We start from the raw sequence: 12364 nt of genomic DNA on the forward strand, positions 1-12364 counted from the left end.
AGTAACAACTTTAGCTGCAAATCATGATCTATAATGGGCTTCAAGTAAGTTCATTCAAGGTAAAAGCAAGATAATGGTAGTCAATGCAGAGCCACTGACTGCACCAGAATTGCTCTGCTACCAGTTACAGAGGTCTAAACTGTAACCACTTCTGCAGCTTTATTTTCCTCAATGAGACCTAGACTGTTCCTTCCTTTCCAAGTAGAAAGGGACTCGGTGACTGAGCCTTTCCTTCACTTCACCTTGCACTCTAGAGGGACATCTGCTTAAATCCTTGTAGCAATGACTATCGCTCTGCTGTGAGGATGTCTTCCTTTATAGTTTCAGATGAAATACAGCTATAGCCCTTTCCTGGTTTTAATACTTCAAAGTGGTGCATTGCTCTAAAGAAGCTGATTTAAATCTTCATCTTTAAGGTATCTTTAAGCATACCAGCATCTTTTTCCATGCACTAGCTTTGTATCCACTTAAAACAAACGCAAATGATGACATTACATTTAAAGGCTTTTTTAAATGCTATAGCAAATAACGGCATCTCCAAGAATCTTCTCCTTTTTTTTTAGAATTTTCATGAACTTTTTCAAGGTATCACTAAATCCAGCCCTGATTCAGGGCTGAACCAGAATTGTGAGGAAGATTCCAGGCTGTACGCATGTCCTTAGGTCCTGTTATAGAACTGATTTTTATGCAGGCATCTTCCATGAGTTTCTAGTCGCTGCTATACAATTACAAATCTATTTAACTGGTAGTTTTTAAAATGTATTATTAGCTACTATTATTAAAGTTTACATGCAGATGAGGCACTCAGCTTTCTGATATTACATGAGAGCTTGTAGCTACCTGTTTTAATCATTTCAAGACATACAAAAAAGGTGGCATTCCTGAGGTGGGCTGACTTTAATACCATATTTTGGCATGATGTGCTTTAGAAATATGCTCTGCAACAGCAGCATGGAGGAAGATATCATAGCTTTTTTTTTTTTTTTTTTTTTAATATGCAATAGTATAAGCTTCTTTTGATGTTCTTTTGATCCAGCCACAACATTTGCAGTGTCAGATGCCTGTATTCTTACAGTTGACTCTTATTCCCTGAGCTTTTTGGTCATTTATCATGTATGGCATTTCAGTGCTCCAGTGCTTTCAGGAAGTCCTTTGTATCTGACTCTTCCTGATAAATTATTACCTGAAAAAGAAATACATGATCCATCAGGTCAAAAGATGCCTTTTCAATAGAATGACCTATATAAAAAACTATTAACAGTTTCATACAATCATCAGAAAAAGCCAAGATCAACTTTTCCATTCCATAAATTATTCTTGTTGTGATTAAGACATTTGCCATTGATTAATAATAATAATTATAATTATTACTAATACTGTTAATGCTATTACTTACCATTGCTTTTGCTATTGCCATTGCTATCGCTATCACTGTTGCTGCTACTGTTGCTATTGCTATTAGTATATCACTATTGCTGTTAATTATTAGTAGTACAATTATTACTGTTGTTATTTTGTTTATTATTGTTCTGTGACAAAAATTTAAACATTTAAAAGCTTTAAATAAATATTTTTTTAAAAACTCCTAGTGTCTTAAACCTCTTTGCTGATACCCTAGAGTATGAACTTTTCTATACTTGAAAGACCATGAAGTTTAAAGCAGGAATGACATTCTCATCTTTATTTGAATACTATACATTTCTGACAGTATGTTTAGGAACATGGTTAAACTTTAGATTATTTTTGTGGCACAGTGAATCAGGAAAGTGATTTCTCATAAAACACTGAAATGTATGTGTTTGTTCTGTCATTAAGCTCTCATGAACAAACGGAAGAAACCTAGTGTGAAATTGTCACATGAGAAACAGAAAGATGGGCTTGCCTCTGATTGAGATAAGTTATGTTTCAAATCATGTATGAAGTTTTAGAAGCAGTTATTATACACATATAAGTACATTCCCTTCCCTGATGGGCATGACTTCAAGCTTCTGGGTCTTTAATGGTTATAATGAGTAATATATGTTTGTAGTTAGAAAAATTACTGTATAAACAATAACTCAATGTTCTGTAAAAAAACATACTAAATCAATTTTCCCTGATCTCCAAATGAAAGCATGATTATTCTCACTGAAAGTATTTGAGCTGTATTAATACCTAAGTCAGCTATATAATTTTTGCTTCCTAGAGCAGTTTGCTCTTTAAACAAATTAGGGTTCTGATTCAACAGGATTCCTCCTCTTTAACAAACGCATAAGTACATCCTTACATTTTATTAACATCTATTTCCTTGAAGCTAAATAAAATAAAGAATGCTTTCCAATAGCCCTTTTAATATGGTTGCGCCTACTGGACACAGTGGGAACTAACCCAACAAAATGAGGGCCAAATTATGAAGTAATTTGAATGAAACTCCTGTTGACCTTAAGAGGATTTTTACTTGATTAAGAATAATGGAATTTGGAACCAAGTAAATATGATTCAAGAGGCAGATGAGAATGGGTTGTTCTTGGTGCAGCGAGCCTCCCATCAAGTGTGGGAGCCGTATCCCATTTCTATTCAACCTGACTGCATTTTAGTGCTTTCTTATTAGTCAAGCTGGAGGAGACAGGCAATGAGAAGGAAAGTTCTAATTAGTACATATATTTTGCTTTTGATAACTGCTCAAAATGGTAGATAGAGCATTACCTATGTGAAATGCATTTCATACATACTGCTGATTGTTACAAGAGCTTACTTTAATGAAGTATTAAATTTACATATAAAATTGGTTTCAGCAAAGTACTGAGAACTGGGTCTGCTAATAAGCTTTGTTCTGGTTGAAAACCAAACGGAACCGCAGAGTTGCACAATGCCAGAAATAGGACAATAAATATTTTTGGCACAGTTTCAAAGGTGTATAATGGCAGACATAGACATGTAAAAATATGGCAAGCTCTACAAAGATTATAAAAGAAATAAAATCACAGTTCGTAATTCATATAATCATGTTAAATAGCAGGCTCATAAACCAATTCATATAATATAATCCACATGTAAAAGTATCTGTGATTTTATTCAGTTAAAGATGACAATTATTAGAGCTCCCCTTGAAAGCAAATATATATCTTGCAAGCTGAAGGACAATGAACAGTTGCTTTGCGTTCATGTTTAATGGTATAAACTCTGTTAGTCTTTTCACACACGTGATTTTCAAATAACTTGTCAAAGACTGTGAAATTTGAAAGCATTCAGCATTTCAGAACATATTTCAGCAACTGAGTATCCTCTACTACAATTATTACTGCTTCAAGTTCAGATAATTTAGGATCTGAATTTAGTCCCTTCACAGGCGAAACTCACAACGTGATTTTCTCCTGGTGGTCATACCAGCAAAAGCCTGAAACAGAGTCTGAAGGAATTATATTAGAAGGATGTTGAAAAATATTCCCTTTCTTAAAATAAAACTATTTCATAAGATACATATAGAAGGTGTACAAAAAGCAGAATTTCTACTGTAATCACTCTGATGACCTCAGCGACTGATAGGGTTTAAGGTCGTTCCAAGCCTGCTTTGTCTACACAGAGGTGCTTAGGGAAAATTAATGTGTTTTGAATTTTAAAAACACATTTGGGAACTGCCATTTTGGAGCAGTGACCTGGGTTTCTATTGCACATTTTGGGAGTACTCCCCATATTCCAGTCATAAACTGACCTGTAATCAACCAGTTGAGCAGTGAAAAGTAAGGACAGTAATAAAGCTGTAATGGTGCAAAGGTAAAGTAAAGATGGGATGTGGAGGAAGAGAAAAACCTAAAACAGGACTTAAATTCTTTAGGCAAAACAAACTAGAATAAAATGTGCTAATAAAGGCTCAATTTCCAGCACAAGTAGCACATCAAATTGAGTCGTATTGAGAACAGGAGATTACCAGGTAATAGAAATAGCATGTAGTGAAGTCTAGGAGTTTGGCTTTAGGGCAAAATATGTATTTTTGTTATGTCTGAGTTATTTTATTAAGTAATATACATTTATCGATACTAGATCAGCTCTTTCATGCCAGAAAAGCAGGAAAAAATTACTATAATACTTTTATACTTGTTGGTGATTTCAGTTCTTTTTGGAGGATAGTAATTTTACAAATTCATTTAATTAGCTTTACTTTAAGATGGATAGATGTTAATCCCAAACGTCTTAACCTAATGTACAGTGGAAACTTACTTATTCACATTTTTGCTAGCTGCCTGTCTTAGCAATTTGTTCTTCAAAACATCACAGTCTCTCTTCATTTTCACAAAAGATCTAATACCACAGTGCACTGAGAAGATCAATGAAAAATAGCATTATTCAGCACATTGTTAATAAAATAGTGTTGTCTTATTGATGGCCCTCCTGCCATTTGTTTCTTTCTCTATATTAAAGACGTAAACAGTTTGGTGCCGCCTCTGTTTTGTGCTTGATTCATGGCTACCAAATCGGGTCCTGGGATTCCTGGAAACTTACACAGTGCAATTCTCCATTTCCTATTCTGTAAAGTAATGTTGTAAAATATACCTATCTGACATATGCACTGACAAATCATAATATTTCCTACTTGGCTTCTTTGCTTACTCTTTGATTTAACAAGAAAACTTTCAGAGCACTAATAGTCTAAGTTTGAAAATCAAGTCTCTTTAAAATGTCTTGAGCTTGGCATCCAAGAGCAGAGGAATCCATCCATACTTCTTAGGTACTTTTTTAATCTTGACCTATGTATCTTCTTTTTTTTTTTTTTTTGTATTAGGAAAATAACTTCTGACTTATGTGAATTATTTTCTCTTTTTGTTGTAATATAACTAAAAATTAACAAGAAAAATAAATCATTACATTATTGCTGAGAAAAGTGCAGGCACCACACATATTTCTAACAATCTATAAATGCATTCCTACAAACCTGTTTATTGGATAAGTCTGGCCATAAATTGGCCAGGATACAGAACTTTATATGAAAAGAGCAGAACATTGAACAAAAACATTGTAAGTCCGCAGTATTAGATTTAAAGTGAGGTAACCACAAACTCCTAAACATGTATCCCAAAACTCACAATCTTTATAATGAAAGGAAAAAACCACATCATATAACTGTCTTAGCCAGGCAATTCGGCATTTAACTTGTTTATTTTTCGGTTAAACAAAATCCAAATATCTCTGGGGAAGACAATGCTAATAACAAACATAACCACATAAGCTTTGTGTATGAAACTCAATTTTAGCTTTAGTAGGGCCTGTCAAATAGGAAATTGTAGTAAAAAGCTAATAAACCTTAATCAATTTCTATCACACAGAGAGAATGGGCAATTTTTTTTACCCAGCTTGCTCCAGAATTTCTGGTCTGAGTCCTGAAATATTTGCATATTCCTTTGATTTTACTCTTTGTTTTGCAAGTAATTTACCATACTTTTAAATGAGGAAATTCCATCTTAATAGAAGAAATCCTGCTTAATGAGTGCATTTGAGAAAACAAAGAGGATTTGCCTTTTGTTTTTCTGGTGATGTTAAGAGATTTCTTGAGTATGTGACTCCCCACTGGTAGAACTTCTGTTGATTTCCCTAAGAGCAGGAACAGCCTACTCATGGAATAGCCACCTGCAGTCTGCTGATTTTAAAACCTTCCTGAGGACACTTCTTTAGCAAAGCATGGACATTGACATCTATTTGGTAATTCGTGTATATCTAAAATAACTCTTTGCTTCTTCACACTGTGCTTAACTGGTTTTATTCCACTGACATCATCTTTTATTCCTTAACACATGCTTAATTTACAATTTACATCTTCTCTATTCTTTGAGCTTTGGATAAAATTAGACCCTAACCTTTCATTGAAGTCTAAGTGGGATGTTTTAGCTGCATGCTTCCCCAAAACTTTATTATGGTTCTACACAATTGTAGGGGTCCACACATAGTGCAGGACTGAGACCTGTTTTCCTCTGATACCTCTGTGACAGAAATTTTCTTCATTACTTGGGTATTTTTATCTATTCTTTCTCCTCTTGCCCTCCACAGCTTTTGCAGACTGGCAGAGTGGCAAGATAGCATATGTTTTTTTATTTATCATTGCTGCTGTTTTACCTGGACTGTGCATTGGTCCAGGAGATTGATCAGCTCATCTGATTTTATGCTACCCATACCTTCAAAAGTGCCAGCCAGTGCTGGGTGCTATAGTGAAGAAATCCCACAGATTCTGGCTTTTAGGGATGAGTGGACTACATAAAGCATTGAGAGGAGGCAATTAGAACTGAAAATGTTAAGCATGTAGAAAAAGGTAGACTCGTGCTCTGAAGTATTCCTTGGGCATTCAAATGTTTTCTTGCTATCTCATTGCTCTACTGAAAGTCTTTTCAGTTCTTAACTTGGATTACACTACATACATTTTCACATTCTGAGCTAAATTCTTTCTTCAGCTGAACACAAACAGCTCTTTGGCTTCAGCAGGTTTCTGCATGGGGCCATCCACCTGCTCTGTGCTAGAGTGTGAAGTTTCTGTCTTGACTGAAATAATGGAAAAAGCCTTCATAGGCTTCTAAAAAGACCGTGAAGGCAAGAGCTAGCAGCACCCTCATTCTTTACCCCAGATCTCAAACAAGAAAAATGGCCCTTCACTGGTACTCAATTGTGACAGCATTCGCAGCACAGATATAAAATACTTTCATTTGTAAAAGGGTCTGTGCCTCTCAAGCTTTTGCAGATCCACCAACCAACAGTTCCTTCAGCTCATATTCCATCTCCCACAAAGTCATTTCACCTGACCATGAAAGCAGACAGAATGGGAGGAACAGAGGTGGGAAGCCCTCTATCCACAGCTTCCAAACCACACCAGTGCCATTGGACCCAGGACACTGATCACCAACTTTTAGCCTGAGCCAGACTTGCCCTGTTACAATCAAACACTGCGAGGGAGGCATTCATCCCCTGCACACAGCCAAAACCACACATCTCTGTTTCAGAAGCGGGTGTGTTATGAGAAGTTGCTATCTGGTTCATTGTATTTTTTAAATCTTTGTCTTTGAAATGAGAATGCAGTGATCCACCCAGCTGCATATAATTAGGAGCAGCAGCTTGGCATAATAGTGTGAGGAACCTTTAATGGGTGTTTATAGGTTGAAAGCATCAGCCTCTCTTTTAAATGAAAGGAGCAGTAGAAGAAATAGTAAGTGCTAAAAGATAATTCAGAGTGCCCTTAGAGGAAGATTGGTTGTCTTTGAAGCTTCGAAATGCCAGGCTTTCAGAAGAACTCTGTGTTTCAGTATTGCCAATAAGGAGAGTGGGAAACTATTTAAAAATCTTAATCAAAAAAAAAAAAAAAAAAGGTGGCATTAGCATATTTTAGCTGCTTGAAAGGTTAAAACATTCCAGCAAAAGGGTCTAGATTGAGGTATGTGAGGCAAAAACAAATACTTCTCCATAAAATGGCTACACTAGCATAAAGAGAAATACTTAGTAGGCTTAAGGTGGGAATTTAGGGAATAGTATTTTTGTTTTTTTTAACAGGAAATACTCTTTAGGCATTTTATATAGGGGGTTCTGCATTTGTGAAGGGATAATTTGCTCTAAAATATGTGGGCAACCAGCCTAAATTCTCTAATTGAGTAGTTTGCTTATAACCCCAGGCCATTAGGTGAATGTAAACTATTACAGGCTTAGTAAGAAAATAGTCCCATTAGGATTTTTGTATTTGTATGTGGTTGTGGGTTAGCGTGACTGTTTCCAAAATGATGGCTTAATGAAAAGCTCTTTTTTTCTGAGTTTGCAAATACCCGCTTTCACAGCTTTGAAATACCCAAACTCAAATTAAGCTGAAGAGTTCTTTTTTTTCTACTAGAAAATACCAGATCAAGGGTTAACTATTAGTTCCAGTGTGAGTTATCTAGGAAAAATCAGAGGTATGTTTGCAATCTTTACAAAATAAATATTCCTGCAGAAATACCTAATTCAGTTTTCTCAATATTTCTTAAAATCTCCTTAATTTTAAGTGTCAGCTATTAGCACAGTAAAAATTGTCCTCTGTCCTATGAGAAAACGGTGGTCTTTTTGGAAGTGTAAGTATTTAGCTTTCATGCTTTGTACATGTACTTCAATTGCTAATGTTAAGATGTCACACAGGCTGCTTGTAGACTCATGTTTCTATAAGGATGGAGACAGCTTTATGTGCAGCTTCCTTTATACTGCTAGTATTAAATCTTGTACTTTTCACTGTATAATACGTCTCTCAGCTGAATAATCTATTGTTGTTCCTGTTCCCAGGCAAACTCTAGCCTATCAGATTTTATTTTTCACGGCCACTATATATACATAATATGGTAAGATATTAAGAAGAGCAAACATAGCTTTAATTCAAAATAATAGGAGTAAGTGGCCTACCTATAAACACATTAGAAGTCAGCCCTAAATTCACTGATAACTTCCAGCAGTCAACTTCCAGCAACCAAGAGTTATGATAAACTCCAAAGCCTATGAAATGAGAAAAGTCCTGTAATACCTTTGGTGCAGAAGAAGGTACAGAAAAAGTATTAATACTTGTGTCAGTGGTGCCTAAACTCCAAGGGAGAAATGTGACCACAGAGGCAGGCAGTTCTCCAGATGGAGTGAAGGAGGGATGCAGGTGTAGCTCAGCACTCCTTGGGCCCTGGAAAATATTCACCTAGCAGAAGAAATCCCAAATCTGAACACTGCCACAGTTTTCCTGTAAATTGACAAGTCTAGCAATATAACAAGAACTGGAAGGTTTAAAAGAGAGAAGCAGGGAGGTTAACATTTTGCACCCAGGCTGAGTAAAACTGAAGCAAAACATTGGAAAAGGAGCCTACACACCGAAAAAGGGTAGTATTGCAACATATAAATAATCTGGTTGCTCAGAGGATTAGAGGGAATAACACCAAGAGTAGCTTCCTATAGAATTAAGAAACTATGTAAAGGGGATTTATTAAAAATAGAATGGTCACATGGCTTGTTCTGCTTCTCTTATAGTGTCAAAAGATTGTAAGTTGTTGATATTTTCCCATGGTATCAGCAATATGAAGGATTTTGTTCATTAAGTAAAAGAGTAATAAATGGGAGATCTCTGTTTTGAGCATTTAACAAAGTTAAAAGCACTGCAAATCCAATAAAATAAAGCACAAATGAGAATAATATGAACACAGAATAATCATAAAAGTGCAGTCAGGAGGAAGCACTATGCGCAACAGTAGGTTTCTCTGTCTATACCTAGAAGATCTGAGGCAGATGGAAAGGAAAACCGGTAAAAGTCGAAAGTTGAGCATTATAATCTGAATAGGTTATTAGGACAACCGTTTAAGAAAAAACATGAAGATTTCAGATTTTTTTTGAAAATTTGATCTTGGCATCACAAATAAACGTACTTCAGACTTTCCTTCTCACACACAAATTCCCGCACAGGCATTCCCATGTCCTCATCCTTTCTGTCCCACACTGTCTGCACAGACACTGGGAACTTGAGAATTCAAGTGAAGCATCATCCTAGGTCTCAGTCCCATGGCCTGGATCCATATGATTCACAATTACAGCTGCAGACAATTACAATGAAAAGGGAAAGGCTATTCAATCCCCCTCTAAAAATGTATAGATGTAGTACAACAAGCACATCTGCTCTGGAGACATGGAACATGTTCACTGCAGATATTTGGAAAATTTATTTACTAAGCCCTTACACGTTGCCGCTCAGGATGTGTGAAATAAGAGGCTTATTTATTGGACCAATTGGAAAAAAGCACATCCCTAACGTAAGGACAACTCCTCTGCTAGTCTTAAATTATTCATCCAATAGGATGCTTTAAGATTGTGTTTTTACTTTGGGGAAAACAACATATTTTTCATTAATGTAATAACTTCTGGTGCTAAAATTTGCAAACATTAGTCAAAGGCAGATACGCAAGCATTTGGTGTGAACAGTGTAAGTCTGAATATCAGAGACAATGGACAATGAGGTCTTCTAGGAGGTGTTGGAAACCTTAGCTGTACAGAGTAGTATTTGCAGTACTTAAAAGGAAGATTAAAACTCATATGCAGACAGTTTCCTGGCTGTAACTGCAAATTCAGGTGTTTTCTTGGAGTCATGAAGTAATTTCAATTGTTCATTTGTGTTTCCTCTTCTGCCTTCAGGTTCCTGGCAAGCTTAACCCTCAGCACCATTTTAGGCTCCAGGTTTTGCCCTAGACCTGTAGAGCTGGTGCTGCAGGCTGTCTCTCTAGAGGACATTAGCAATCACCACTGAACATGGAATATAAACTGAACAGTGAACCCTGAACATAAAAACAAAGGGAAGTTTCACTAACTTAATTGAACACTCTTGAGTTTCCTGCAGTACAAAGAGGCTGTGCTGGTAAAGGTTCTTGCAAAAAGGCTGCTGCTCTGAGGACTCTGAGATCCTCCTCAAGAGCACTCACACTCTTCCCAGAAGAAAAAGCAGACTATGAACACCCAGCATTTTGCCTGTGATGGTATTTCTGAATTCTCCAGCCTCTGGTTCTCCCTACCCACCTGACCAACGGAGAAAAATAAGCACTACGATGATAGGCAAATGTGTCTCTTACTCAGTTTTGCTGCCATCACCTTTCCTATTCCCCACTTTGCCTTACACAGTCTGGCTGACTCTCAAGGTCTCTAAGACACCATGGCCTTGTAAATATGGGACAAGAGGGGGATTTTGCAGATGTTCCATTACTTGGGCAAATTCACCTTGGCAGGATTCACATCCTCTCTTCTGTTTGCTCTCTTGATTATCCTATTAGGAGTGTTTGTAAACCAGGAAATTTGGAGCAAATATTGCAAAATACCTGCAGTCAGCGTACATGTGAGGATCAGGTTTCATACACAGATACCTGAAAATTTTCTATGTGACATTAATTGCTTAAGATGTCTGAATCAAATGGTTATACTCAATCAGCCTTGGAAAGTAAATATTATGAAGCAAAATATAATAGAGGCACTGGAGACTAAATGTTGTCTAGAAAACAAATGGACATTTATTACCTTCAGAAGTTTTATTAAGGAACTCCAGATGCTGAATACTTCAGAAAATCAAACCACTTCTCACTGTGGAAAGATGGAGTTAGTTGCCTTCAGTCAAAATTGTTCTAATTTGCCCCATAGAATTAATTTCTCAGTCAAGAGGTTGCTCAGAACAAGCTAAAACCAAATAAGTGTTGATAATTTCTCAGTCTAAGAAAAGTTTAGCAAAGCAATGTCACGGAAGGGAGGAAGATTTATGAACAAATTATTTTTAATGAATCCTCCATTCCATTTCTACAGAATTCCAATTTTTGTTCCCCTGTTAAGCTTTTCCATAACCTCACTGGGGATGAGCCTCATCTCTTGTGGCAGTGGAGGAGCCCCTGGAGCAGGGCTGGTTTGTTGGTTCTGCACAGGGAGCTCAGCCTGGCTGTGCAGGAACATGCCCATGGTACACAGAGCCTTTAGCAACTGCGAACTGCTCTTTGAGATGTGTCCCATCTGCTGCTGTCCGTCTGTGATCATGTTCCACTCTTAATCTCTTCTTAGACCTTTTGACTTTAAATCTTAATGTTATTGTAGCTTTAAACTGTTCTTTGAAAATATGTTTAGGGAACAATGAATTCACAAGAGACTTGATTTTAAAAGCACAGGCTGGACGTAAACCTTACCTACTATGTAGTTGTATCATGGATACAGGAACTGTATCTAGCTTAAACCCAGGGAAGAAAGCCCCAGGATCAAAGCCAGACTTTGTAGACATATTTAATTATGTATTACTGGTAAAGCAATAAAAGCTTACAATATGGGCTCTATTCACAAAAAGGACATTGTTTTGTCATGTTCTTCTTGTAAATTCCTTATGCATGACTCAAAGTGTCATTTTACATGAGATTCATAAAGACAAATGTCAGTTCTACATGGGTGTACCAATGTGTTACAGAGTTTAATCAAAAGCAAATGTGTATGTTGAAATTGTATGTGTCATTAAGAGCATTTTTGCTCATAAATTGAAACTCCTATTATGGTCAACAGACAGAGCTCCTATGCAATAAAGCTGCAATAGGCCTTCTGCATTTCCTGAAAAAAAGTATACAAAATCATTTTACAATGTAAGTTATTAAACACAATTTTATCTAAGGGAACTATTATCTCAGAGAAGTGCTTTGGGAAGAATCTCCAAACTTCGCATTCATACTTCCATTTCAAGTATTGTCAGAGGAAAAAGTCTTCAACGACATATGGCACTAGAGACCATCCAAAGAGAGTTCAGGTTTAGTTTTTATAAGAAAAATAAAGTTAAAGTTAAAGTAGCTGTCAGATCAGAATCTCCTGCTGAAAGAATTAGGAGGTGTGTTATTGGGGAAAGAGTTGAAGGCCAGCA

The sequence above is a fragment of the Columba livia genome, chromosome 7 (genome assembly GCF_036013475.1).
Source record: "Columba livia isolate bColLiv1 breed racing homer chromosome 7, bColLiv1.pat.W.v2, whole genome shotgun sequence".
Taxonomy (NCBI): domain Eukaryota; kingdom Metazoa; phylum Chordata; class Aves; order Columbiformes; family Columbidae; genus Columba; species Columba livia.